Source organism: Nelumbo nucifera, chromosome 1 (assembly GCF_055504915.1).
Source record: "Nelumbo nucifera cultivar China Antique chromosome 1, China Antique-T2T, whole genome shotgun sequence".
Lineage (NCBI taxonomy): Eukaryota > Viridiplantae > Streptophyta > Magnoliopsida > Proteales > Nelumbonaceae > Nelumbo > Nelumbo nucifera.
The window spans coordinates 11322345-11336314 of record NC_142649.1 but is presented as its reverse complement, the minus strand read 5'-3'; the positions used below and the strand labels follow the sequence as shown (position 1 = coordinate 11336314).

General features: G+C 33.9%; 1 long non-coding RNA gene across 2 annotated transcripts; it reads right to left on the bottom strand.

Moving 5' to 3' along the window:
* Nucleotides 1-8856: 8856 nt before the first annotated feature.
* LOC104605182 (uncharacterized) lies at nt 8857-11921 on the bottom strand. Of its 2 annotated transcripts, none has more exons than XR_016081386.1 (9): nt 11839-11921; nt 10745-11756; nt 10537-10626; nt 10387-10444; nt 10198-10277; nt 10026-10116; nt 9619-9842; nt 9430-9509; nt 8857-9075 (listed from the first exon to the last, which is right to left on the bottom strand). It is a non-coding gene; the product is annotated as an uncharacterized LOC104605182 (long non-coding RNA). The 2 variants fall into 2 exon arrangements; XR_016081387.1 differs by having other exon boundaries at nt 10030-10116.
* Nucleotides 11922-13970: the final 2049 nt, after the last annotated feature.

Here is a 13970-nt window from a genome sequence, read left to right as displayed (position 1 = left end):
AGAGAGAGTGAGAGTGAGAGTGAGAGTGAGATCTTTCATCGCTGCCACTATTGCCGCTGTAGTTCACCATCATCGTCATCGTCGCCGTTGCAACCTTCAAGTGACCTCCTCCTCCTTCCTTCCTTCCTTCCTTCCTTCCTTCCTTCCTTCCTTCTTCTTCTTCTTCTTCTTCTTCTTCTTCTTCTTCTTCTTCTTCTCTCTCTCTCTCTCTCTCTCTTCTAAACTCTTTCAGCCATCAACAACTTCTCACATCTCTCTCATTCTCAAAAAGTCAAACCTTTTTTTCTCTTGTATTTATATGCATCTTACCCTAATATTTCAATCTAATGGGTAAGATGACATATCACAGTTACAATATTTAAATCATTCGAACCATTTGCCTGAATGGTTGAACTGCTAACCCGGAAATCAGTGGCTAGAACGATTCCGTTTCCATGTCAATTTTTAAAACCTTGGTATCAAAATGGCTTGGATTCTCATTCATGTACTAACCTTAAAAATAAGCTATCCAAACTCACCCTTAGGATATTTTAGGTCTACAAATAACTAGGTCATCCAAATCTCATAATAAGTCTCACATATCTTTTAAATGCCCTACAATATTGATTATGGACTTAACAATTATGAAGTAATACAATTGTAGATAGAGTGCCTCATGAAATGATATAAATTTTACTAGCAAAGAGTATAAAAACTAAGTACAAATTTGGCTTTGAATTAATATATTAGAATCTAATTTCCAACAGATTTAAGTTGGAACGGGAATACCAAATTCTAGTATAGGCTTGACACATAGGTGATTTTGGAAGAATGATGTTTCTTGAATCTAGAACTGCTCCTTCTTCATTTATCTTATGTCATGCCTGACGGCTCCATGTATTTGTCACAATAATAACATTTTGTACTTTGAGTTTTACATCAATTAGTGTACCTTGAAACACTGGGGTAGTAGTTGAGATGTTTGATCTTGAAATACTAAGATATCTAACACTTGCTATGGGTTCTACCAAAAAAACATGCTAAGAGTGTATTCACCAATACCTATGGTTTTGTTTTTCAAAACAAAGACAAATTGTAGAAAACGCTCACTAAGGTTGTGTTTGGTTTAATAGAACATAAGAGAGAAACAGAAAGTTGTGAAAAAAGTTCTCATAAGGATGCAGCTTGGGTCAGGATGGGTTGGGGAACTTTGTTAAATTTCGAATGGCCCTCAATCAACTCCAACCAAAACCTGATGTAGCTCCCTCCTGATTCATATGAAAGTAGCTTACTAAATGACCATGGTTTTGGGAGTACTGATATTTTTTTATATTCACTATTTCCATGTAATAGAAGATTAAAAAAATGAAAGGGAGGGATTTGCTATACTAATGTTCATGCTTTTTTTTTGTAGGTGGTCCAAGTGCGATGAAGAATGGGTTATGGAACTAGAGCTTAAAATGATTATGATTGCTATTATTTTTATTAAGAACCAAAATTGTAATAGTTGTCATTTATCAGTTCAATGGTATTTCTTATAGTTTTATCTTAATAAAACCCTCGTGTACTTGAAATTTTTGTTTATTAATATGTTTGATCTTTGATCTTTGATCTTTTTTCTTTTCTTTTAAGATTGTATGATAAAACTCAATTTTTGTTTATTAATATGTTTTATCTTAATAAAACCCTGGTGTATTTGAAATCCTTTAAGTTGAGCAACCCAATTTGCAATCCTAAATTTGAGGGCATTAATTAGTGTACTTTGCTTGTTCATTTTATTTTTGAGAAATGCAAGAAATACAAGAAATGGTTATCCAATTGATGCCAATATATATAACTTGCCTTTATTTTTCGAAACCTCTATAGACCCCTATCAAAGAGATTTCTTATCTAAAACTTACCTTTTTGACTAGTGGCCAAGCTAACTATGAGTAGGGGTGTCAATTGAACTGGATTTGGTCCAATCCGATCCAGTCCAATGTGAGTCCATTATAAATGGATCAGGTTCAATCCAATCCAATGAATGTTTTGTACCAATTTGGACCGGTCCAATTCAATGTTTGGGCTGTCCAATTCATTTTGAATTAGATTGGTTTCAACCAAACCCGGTCCATTGACACATATTTTTATCTTATATCAATGGAATAGATATTGCCTTAATCCAACCCATTCCAATAAAAATTTGATACAGAGGGACCATGTCCAATCCAATCTAATAAATATTTTAGACCAAATTGATCCAATCCACTATGTCTTGTTGGTCCATCCAATCCGTCCAAATTGATTTTGGACTGAGTAGCCAATCAACCTCATTGACTTTTTTGTATGATAAGAATTTATCTATAGTCTATATATTGAAATGCTTTGGTCCACATCGGACTCCTCATATTACTTCATAATCCCTTTAAAATTTTGTTATTTTTTTAATTTATAGAAATAAAAAATTGAATATGCGTTATTTAAGCTCACCCACAGCCAATTTAATTAATAAATTAAAGGTAATATGAGCATCTTTTTATATGTTTATTCTAGTACCCCTTATACAGAGTTTTCTTCGACCTAACTTGGAATTTAGGCTTAGTTTGGGAAGAGTAAACCTTGTATACCGTTTCTAAACCTCATATTTGTGTTGTACATATTTGAATTTGTACTCTTCCAAAATTGAGCCTAATAGGGATAGTAAAGCTCAAATAATTAAAGCTAAATTCTAATTTATTTTTTTCTTATTTTTCTCTCAATAGCATCATTACAATGCTATTTAGGCAAAACTAGTAATTAGGGGTGTCAATTGGACTGGATTTGGTCCAATCCGGTCCAGTCCAATGTGAGTCCATTACAAATGGACTTGGTCCAATCCAATCCAATGAATATTTTTTACCATTTTGGACTGGTCCAGAGACTGTCCAATATGTTCAAATTCCTGTTAATTTATATCAGTTTCAACTCAAACCTGGTCCATTGACACCTATGTTCTTATTTTCTATCAATGGATCAGATATTGGCTCAATCCAATATAAATTCATTATGGACGGACCAGGTCCAATCCAACATGTCATATTGGTCCGTCCAAATTCAATATGTCTTATTGGTCTGTCCAATCCATCCAAATAGGTTTTGATTTGGACAGAATCCAACCCAAAACCGGTCCATTGACACCCTACTAGTAATGTTTCCACTAAAACCTTGTTTGTTAGAATAATTTCAACCAATTTTAACATGTTCTAATTGTCAAAGTTCAGAATGATATAGTAGACAAAGAAACATCTTACACATACATATTAAAATAACTCAATGTTCATCTTGTGGTTGTGGTTCAAATTGAAAGCATCTGACGATCAAAATTATGTATAACATAAACCTAGTAGATGAAATTATGTGAAACCCAAGAGTCTAAGTTTCTTGAGATGCATATCTAATGGTTAAAATTGTTTAAACCATGAACCTAACGACTATCAAATGTGTCAAAGGTAAAGCTAACGGTCCAAAATTTGTGATACACATTCAATGGTCTATATTGTATAAAATACAAATCTAACTGCCCAATTTGTATGGATGGGGAATCTAATAGTCTAAAATTTCTTGATGCTCTCAAATCTATATATCTATATTAAAACAAAGCGGTGAAGAAATTTTCTCTTTTTTTTTGAATTTTTTATTTTTTAATTCCATTTCATTTTTCAAACAACAAATGAGATGCACTTTCCCAATAACCTAAATAATCTCTTCTCCTAAAATTTATCCTAAACTACCTCCCCCACTTTCTCCAAAATTATCTCTAATTCCTATTTATCTTCTAAATTATCTCTAATTCCTATTTATCTCCACAATTATCTCTAATTTAATAGAGAGTTTCTCTCCTAAATTATCTCTAATTCCTATTTATCCTCTCCCCTAACTTTTATCTAAATAAAGTTTGGATTAAAAAATTTAAGAATTATTTAAATATTCTAACAAAATTATATAATAATTTTAAAATATTAATTAAAAATACAAAAAAGATAATTTTATATTTTTACAAAATATATCACGAAATTATGTATTAACAATTTAAATTATGTTCATCCAGATTATCAATTTAAATGTTTTTCAAATATTTAATAATATGTAATAGCTTTAAATAAATAAAATTTAAATAACAAAAAAAGTTAAATGTTTTATAAATTATTTAAATATTTAAATAATAAAATATTTATCATAATTATATTTTAAATAGTTAAAATAACGAAATTATCTAATAAATAATTTTATATTTTAAAATATATCATGAAATTATGTACTAACAATTTAAATTATGTTTTCCTGGATCATAAATTTAATTTTTTTCAAACATTTAATAATATGTAATAGCTTTAAATAAAAAAATTAAATATTTTATAGATTATTTAAATATTTATCATAACTAGATTTTAAATAGTTAAAATAACGAAATTATGTAATAAATTTAAAAAATTTCTTTAAAGAAGAAAAATAATTATAACATAATATTGAAATTGATAATAATTTAATATATTACAAAATTAATAATGAAATTATGTAATAATAGTATAAATTATGATTTTGTGGATAATTAAATTCCATAAATAACTAATATTTTAAAATTTAAATATTTTACATATTATTTAAGTAGTTAAGTAACTGGGTATTTTAAATAAAAAAATATTTAACATAACTAGATTTTAAACTGTTAAAATAAAGAAATTATGTAATAAATTTAAAATTTTTCTGAAAAGTAGAAAATAGTTATAACATAATATTGAAATTAATAATAATTTAATATTTTTACATAATATTGTAAATAACTAATTTCACTTTTATCAAGTAATAATTTGAGAAAATAACTTTCAAAAAAATTAAATTTTATTAATAATAATTTTAAACTCTTAATCTGTATTTATTATATAATTATATATACTAAAATTAATATTTATTGTATTTTAGAAACTATTTATTATTTTTTGTCATAAATGTATTTTCAATGATTATGTATAAATTTATTTTGTTTTGTTATTTAATAAAAAACTTTCAATAATTATAGGAGATTAAACTACTATTAGTAAATTTTTTAAATATAATTTATTGTACTTATTGTATTTTTTTTATAATTTATTGATTAATATGTATTAGAGATTAAACTATTATTTGAGATTATACTATTTATTGATAAATCCCGTGCATCCCACATGTCCCCGCTAGTACACTATTAAAATTGTGTAAAACACAATTACAATGGAAAAAAACATATAAAATGCAGGGTTATGATTTCTTAATACACATGTATAACAAGAGTTGAATTCTATATACAACTATTTCTTTTTCTTGTTAAGAGATCTCTATAGTGCCAAGAGATATTGAAGGTGAACCATGCATTAGGGATGGCAATTTCCACCAATCAGCATGTAAGGGTTTTGGGATTTCACAACCTGTATGGATACATGCTTGGACCAAGTAAGTGCACAGGTTTCAATTAAATTTATCATTTGAAACATCACTCCCACTAACCTAAGCTTGTTGCTTTTACTTATAACTAGTGAGCGTGCATATGTTTTGCACGTGGTAATTCTAGATGATAATAATGATAGTAATTTTTATATGTTTTTTTGTTTCTACTATTAATCGAATGCATATTACAAAATCCAAATCTGATTATATAAACACTTCATCTAAATATATGATAATTGGATCGAGTTGTGAAGTTTTAAGTATCATTGACAGGTCTACTTGCTTTGTTATATTCTTCTTTTTATAATATTTTATCTTTTTGGTGTTTTTTCTATTCATTTATAAAAAAAATGTATGATTTAAATAGGGGAAATTGAATGAGGTGAAAAGTAGTAGTTTAATTTATGATTTAAAGCTTACAATTAAATAGGGACTAAATTCAAAAATGAGTATTTTAATCAACGTTTTAAAAATTGGACCAAACCGGACGGTCGAACTGTTTTGGCCCAAGAACTGGTTAGGTCATTGGTTTCATTTTGGCCTTGAACCGCTATTTTACAAAAAAAAAAACTTTTTTTATTTATTTTAAAAATAAAAAAATTAGAAAATTAAAAATGATAAAAGAAACTTTCATATCTCAAAATCTTGTCTGATTATTCCCAATGGCTACAATTAGTTAAGGTTTTAGTTATTCCATTGTGATTCTGAGTTTTCTCATTTCTGTGATTCTTTCTAAGTTGTAACAATAAAAAAATTGCAACTCCAATGAATAAATTGATGTAAGAAATGAGAGAACAAACACCAATCTTATATTAAAATATGAGATACACCAATGAATCAAATGATTAGGGATTTGAGAGAATTTTAGAGAGATGTAAGAAGAGAGCAAGTGGTGTTGTAGCGGCGGTGATGATGAACAAGGAGATAACTAATATCGCCGATTCCTTCTTCTTCTTCTTAGGCAAACAATTATGCAACAATGCTTGATGAACATGGTGATAACCTCCTCCGGTGACACTTCCTTCTCTTCTTCTTCTTCTTCTTCTTCTTCTTCTTCTTCTTCTTCTTCTTCTTTCTCACTTCTCAACTTTAACTAGCCGCCTCCTTCTCAAAGTCATACACTCCCCTCCCATAATAATGGTATATATACGATGGACTTTAACTTAATCCTAACTTAATAGTCAAAAAAAGTTACAATATTACATTTTACATCTTACCAGTTTGGCCCACTCAAACTGGATAGTTAAACTGTTGACTCGGAATCTGGAAGCTAAAGCGGTTTTGTCTTTGGGTCGGTTTTTAAAACATTGATTTTAGTCAAAAAGAAAGTTTCATAATCTCATTTATATTTTTTATAGTTGTGTAAATATAAAATTATATATGTGTTCAATTTTTTCTATATTTGTTTTATATTTCTACGTAAAAATAATTCTGATATGTCGCACTTACTTATTGTTTAATACGATAATTAATTAATATTATACATGTGCCTTTTTTTTGCATCATTTATGCATTTTTTCATCTTTTATATGTTTATAATTTATTAATTTTTATTATTTATTTATGAAATTAAATGTTAATACATTTCACCCAAAAGTTGAACTATTGATCTTTGCCAAATAGTAAAATAATTTCATTTTTTGTCAGTTCTAAAGTATGTAATTCAGTTTTATTATGAATAAAAATAATTCTTTTTATTACACTTAATTAATAAAAGTATCATAAATGTGTCTAATTTTTTCTATATTTTTGTAATTTTTTATATTTGTTCCTATTTTAAAATTTTTGTTACCTAACTATGACTTCTTAGGTTTATCAATTAGATTCGAATGGTTGAATTGCTTAGCCATCACTTAGCGAATCAATACTCCTTTTGGTGTTTTTTTTTTCACCAACTGGTTCAGGGGAGCCGGTTTAGGTCTTCGCCACACCCTAAACCGGTCAGACCACCGATACACCCACTGTAGGGCTGTATCGGTGTGGTGCCAGAACGATACGTATCGGCCGACATGTATCAATACTTTGAACCTTGGTTGACATTAAAGTTATAATAAAATAACTTTTATACCCTTTTTCAAACAAAGAAATAAATGGTAATTTTAGTCCAAAAAGAGATTCACACTACATTTAAACTTTTATATATAATATAAATTTCACTTTTAATTTGTTTTTTATTCAATTTGGATTTGATCCAATTTGATTATATATTCAATCCAATAATATATTGGATTTTTTGTTCACACCAACCCAATAAGGCAAGTCAAACACCCAAATCAATTATAATTGGGTTAGCTTCAAATTGGATCCAAACCAAACCTAGTCCATTGAAAGCCTTATTTGGAATTAATTGTGAAATTAATACAAACTAGAGAATGACCCCATACTAAGTATGGACTATACCTATGCTTTTTTAATTTCTTATAATAAAATTATTTAATTTGAGAATCTCTATTATCTGATGATTACATTTAAATTGATTATTTATATATTCTAAATAATTAAAAATAAGTTTAATTTGTTTCTATGGTTACTTGTTTGTTTAAATTATAAAATTATATTACAAATGTTACCATGAGCCCCACATCATTTGGAGTAGATATGTCTTTTTTTTTGTGGGTAGCCATATGTCTAAAGTTATCATTTTTTTTAGAGTGGAGTTAACTATTCTCTCTCTCTCTCTCTCTCTCTCTCTCTTCTAAGAGTGGATAAACACATGTCTAAGGATAAATATTGTATTTGAGAGTGCAAAGTACCCACTTCTTCTACACTTTTTTTTTAAGAAATAAAATGCCATGTTTTTTAGGGAGAGGTTCTCTAGTTTGAGAAGTTTCCTTTAATATTACACAAGAGAATGACCCCTTGTATTAAGTATAGGGCCAATATTCTGAATTTTGTATTTTGATAAAATTTGTTTGACACTCAATTTTTTATGTTGTAAATTTAGGTTTATGATTTTGTTACGATAGGAATAGAGCAATTAGCAACCCACACACCCACAAGAAACATCCAATCACTCATCTTACGGATTTAAAAGATAAAACAAGTCAATTAAACAAGGGATGTGTCGTATATTTACATTGATAACGAAAACCATAATCAATGGTAAGGAGCAGGAGTCGGCAAGCCTATCCCCAAAATTTGCAACGCCTCGAGCAATCTAAAACTGCAAATATAACCCAAGCAAATTAGGAACCTATGCAACCGCAAGAGAACACCGAATGAACCGGAGATTTGAGAAATTTACGTCAAAGAGTTGATCGGCTTCCTTATAGTATTGCCGCGAGAGGTTGCTCATCTTGCCCGCAAGTCGAGCATTCTTCGTGCCTGCACCCATAAGAACCAAGGATATTATTGTCACCTCCACAACCGACAAACCTTTTCTTCTAAAACTTTTAAAATTTAGGGATGCGCACATTCGACAACAACCACATACCTGTGCCGCTTCCGAATCCGTATCACTTCCGAGTCTCCTTTCCGCGCCCACGCCATTCACCTGTCAAGAATTTCTAGTCAGAAACAGGTGGAGAAGAAAAAAGTCTAGGCGAGAATAAAGAAGAAATGGATTAAAGTGGCTCATTCTGGCTCCAGCGTATGCGAGGCTTTGGTTGATCACCGCTACAATTCGAAGGCTCGAATCAGCTCCACGGATACAATCTCCTGAAAGTGGCAATGCATGAAGGTGTCAAACATGAGGGTTATTAATAAACGAATAGAAGTTACAAGCATAACAACGGCCATTGAGCAATTAGTAACACACACACCCACGACAACATCCGGTCATTTATCCTACGGAATTAAAATAAAACGGAACTGAATTAAGCACGGGATGTTTCCTATACTTTCATTGATATCGAAAACCGGGAACAATGGTAAGGCACGGGAGCCGGCAAGCCGATCGCCAAAAGTAGCAAAGCCTCGAGCAATCTAAAACTACGCATATTACCAAAGCAAAATAGTAACCCATACACCCAAACGAGAACACCGAATGAAGTTGAGAATTGAGAAGCTTACACCGAAGAGTTGATCGGCTTCTTTATAGTATTGCCGCGAGAGGTTGTGCATCTTTCCCGCAATTCGAGCATTCTTAGTGCCTGAACCCATAAGAACCAAGGATATTATGGTCACCTCCACAACTGGCAAACCATATATTCCCAAAATGTTAACATTTAGGGATGTAGACATTCTACAACAAACACATACCCGTGCCGCTTTCGAATCCGTATCACTTCCGGACCTTCTTTCGACGCCCACGCCATTCACCTGCCAAGATTGCCTAATTAGAAATAGGTGGAGAAGGGAAGGTTTAAGAGTGTATACAGAAGAGATGGGTTAGAGTGGCTCATTCTGGACTCCAGCGTATGCAAGGCCATGGTTGTTCACTGCTACAATTCGAACGCGTGAATCGGCTCCACGAATGCAAGCTCCTGAAAGTGGCAATGCATGAAGGTGAAGGTGACGAGGATTATTAATAAATTCTGAAAAATTACAAGTAGAACAATGGCAATAGAGCAATTATTAACCCACACACCCACAAGAAACATCCATTCCGTTATCCTACGGAATTAAAAGAAAATAAAACTGAATTAGACACGGGATGTTTCCTATACTTGCATTGATATCGAAAACCGGGAACAACGGTAAGGCACAGGAGTCAGTGAGCCGATCGCCGAAACTAGCAACGCCTCGAGAGATCAGAAACTACACATATAACCAAAGCAATTTAGTAACCCATACATCCAAACGAGAACAACAAGTGAATCTGAGAATTAAGAAGCTTACACCGAAGAGTTGATCGGCTTCCTTACAGTTTTTCCGCGAGAGGTTGTGTATCCTGCCCGTAAGTTGAGCATTCTTCGTGCCTGCACCCATAAGACCCAAGGATATTATAGCCCCAGCCACGACCGACAGACCTTGTCTTCCAAAAATGATATAATTTCGGTATGCAAACATTGTTCAAAAAACGCATACCTGAGCAGCTTCCGCATCTATATCGCTTCCGAGTCTCCTTTGCGCTCACGCCTTTCACCTGTCAAGATTATCCAAATCAGAAACAGGTGGACGAGAAATAGTTTAGAAGTGAATATAGAAGAAAATGGGTTAGAGTGGCTTATTCTGAACTGCAGCGTATGCAAGGCCTCGGCGGACTACTGCTCCAATTCGAACGCTTGGATCAGCTCCAATGGCGCAATCTCATGGAAGTGGCAATGCCTGTAGAAGCCAAGGGGAGTATTTGAAAATTAAAAAAAATTACAACCACAAAAAACGACAATAAAGCAAGAGAAGCCCTTATAAAAGGTTCCAACAAATATAACCAATGATGGCATACACTATCGCAGTCATTCTGATACGGCAGTTGACAATGCGAACCCATTAGAATGTTCCTGCAATGACAAGGCAGAAATTGCATTAGCAGAATTTATTAATTCGTGTGAATCCAAAACCAACTTCCTAGGACAAAATCTTCTGCCTCAATAACAAAGGTACGAACATCGAGTGCGGTTTTGAAAGGACCTTACCTCGAAGTACAGGTCCGAAGGGAGAAGGAAAAGGGATACCAACCTTGCTGCAGCACAATCGCCATCATCGTTCATGTTCTTGAAGGGGCTGTCAACGGTTCAGGTCTACCCGGCTGGCCCGAATCGACCCAACCATTTATAAAGGATCGGAATCCATGATTATGATGAAATAAATAATTGGGTCGGTTCCGGTTCTCGCCCCTCCCGAATGCATTCATGCCCAAAACCGATTATTTTGTTAACCATATATATTATTTCCTTTCGTTTTCTTATAGTTTCTCTCTTACCATAGGTTTAAAGTGTCGAATCTGATAGATACATAAATAAAGGTGTCTGGCGTTTTAACATATAAGTAACTTAGTATTTTTCTATCAATTTTATTAACGATATATGATTAAAGTTTCAATTTTAGTTTGCGATTTAAATAAGAAAAGTGGTTTTTTTTTATAGCTTAAAAGGTTCCGTTTTAAACCTATATTATTGTTTCAACCTAAATTTTAAGTTAAAATTGACGGTTTTGGGTCTAAGGTTTTGTCCCAATTAATGATCTACTCGGGAGTGCTTCTACCTAGACCGGACCCGGATCCCACCCGTTGACAGCCCTATCTTGAATGGCGGCCAACTTTCGGTCGAGCCACCACTCAAAGCATGATGAGAAATAGTCAGTCATTTATCCGAAGAATTTTAAAAGAAAACAGAAGTCCTTTAAACAAGGGATGTGTCAGATATACTTACATTATTAACGAAACCAGAAACAATAGTATGAAGCAATATAGTCGGAATGCCCTCCCCAAAAGTAGCAACGCCTCGAGCAATCCAAAACTACACATTTAACCAGAGCGAATTAGTAATCCATAAACCCAAAAGGGGACAAAGAATGAAGTGGAGAGTTCGACAAACTTACACCGATGATTGGACCAGCTTCCTCATAGTAAAGCCATGAGAGCTTGCACAGCTTGCCTGCAAATCGAGCATCCCTCGTGCCTGCCCATAGGAACCAAGGATATTATGGCCACTTCCACAACCGGAAAAATTATATTCCAAAATTGTTAAAATCTAGGAATGCTGACATTCTACAACAAACACATACCTGTTCCGCTTCCGAATCCGTATCACTTCCGAGTCTCCTTTCTGCGCCCACGCCATTCACCTGTCAAGAATATCAAATCAGAAATCGGTGGAGAAGAGAAGGTTTAAGAGTGTATACAGAAGAAATGGGTTGGTGTGGCTCATTCTAGACTCCAGCGTATGCGAGGCCATGGCTGGTTGCTGCAACAATTCGAACGGTTGACTCAACTCCGCGGACGCAATTATCTGAAAGCGGCAGTGCCGGAATATGCCAGTCAAGAGGAGTATTCAAAAATTAAGAAAATTTACATGCACAACGATAGGAATAGAGCAATTAGCAACCCACACACCCACAAGAAACATCCAATCACTCATCTTACGGATTTAAAAGATAAAACAACTCAATTAAGCAAGGGATGTGTCGTATATTTACATTGATAACGAAAACCATAATCAATGGTAAGGCGCAGGAGTCGGCAAGCCTATCCCCAAAATTTGCAACGCCTCGAGCAATCTAAAACTGCAAATATAACCCAAGCAAATTAGGAACCTATGCAACCGCAAGAGAACACCGAATGAACCGAAGATTTGAGAAATTTACGTCGAAGAGTTGATCGGCTTCCTTATAGTATTGCCGTGAGAGGTTGTTCATCTTGCCCAGAAGTCGAGCATTCTTCGTGCCTGCACCCATAAGAACCAAGGAAATTATTGTCACCTCCACAACCGACAAACCTTTTCTTCTAAAACTTTTAAAATTTAGGGATGCGCACATTCGACAACAACCACATACCTGTGCCGCTTCCGAATCCGTATCACTTCCGAGTCTCCTTTCCGCGCCCACGCCATTCACCTGTCAAGAATTTCTAGTCAGAAACAAGTGGAGAAGAAAAAAAGTTTAGGCGAGAATAAAGAAGAAATGGGTTAAACTGGCTCATTCTGGACTCCAGCGTATGCGAGGCTTTGGTTGATCACCGCTACAATTCGAAGGCTCGAATCAGCTCCACGGATACAATCTCCGGAAAGTGGCAATGCATGAAGGTGTCAATCATTAGGGTTATTAACAAACGAATAGAAGTTACAAGCACAACAACGGCCATTGAGCAATTAGTAACACACACACCCACGACAACATCCGGTCATTTATCCTACGGAATTAAAATAAAACGGAACTGAATTAAGCACGGGAAGTTTCCTATACTTTCATTCATATCGAAAACCGGGAACAATGGTAAGGCGCGGAGCCGGCAAGCCGATCGCCAAAAGTAGCAAAGCCTCGAGCAATCTAAAACTACGCATATTACCAAAGCAAAATAGTAACCCATACCCCCAAACGAGAACACCGAATGAAGTTGAGAATTGAGAAGCTTACACCGAAGACTTGATCGGCTTCCTTATAGTATTGCCGCGAGAGGTTGCGCATCTTTCCCGCAAGTCGAGCATTCTTAGTGCCTGCACCCACAAGAACCAAGGATATTATGGTCACCTCCACAACTGGCAAACCATATATTCCCAAAATATTAACATTTAGGGATGTAGACATTCTACAACAAACACATACCCGTGCCGCTTTCGAATCCGTATCACTTCCGAGCCTTCTTTCCACGCCCACGCCATTCACCTGCCAAGATTGCCTAATTAGAAATAGGTGGAGAAGGGAAGGTTTAAGAGTGTATACAGAATAGATGGGTTAGAGTGGCTCATTCTGGACTCCAGCGTATGCAAGGCCAAGGTTGTTCACTGCTACAATTCGAACGCTTGAATCGGCTCCGCGAATGCAAGCTCCTGAAAGTGGCAATGCATGAAGGTGAAGGTGATGAGGATTATTAATAAATTCAGAAAAATTACAAGCAGAACAATGGCAATAGAGCAATTATTAACCCACACACCCACAAGAAACATCCATTCCGTTATCCTACGGAATTAAAAGCAAACGGAACTGAATTAGACACGGGATGTTTCCTATACTTA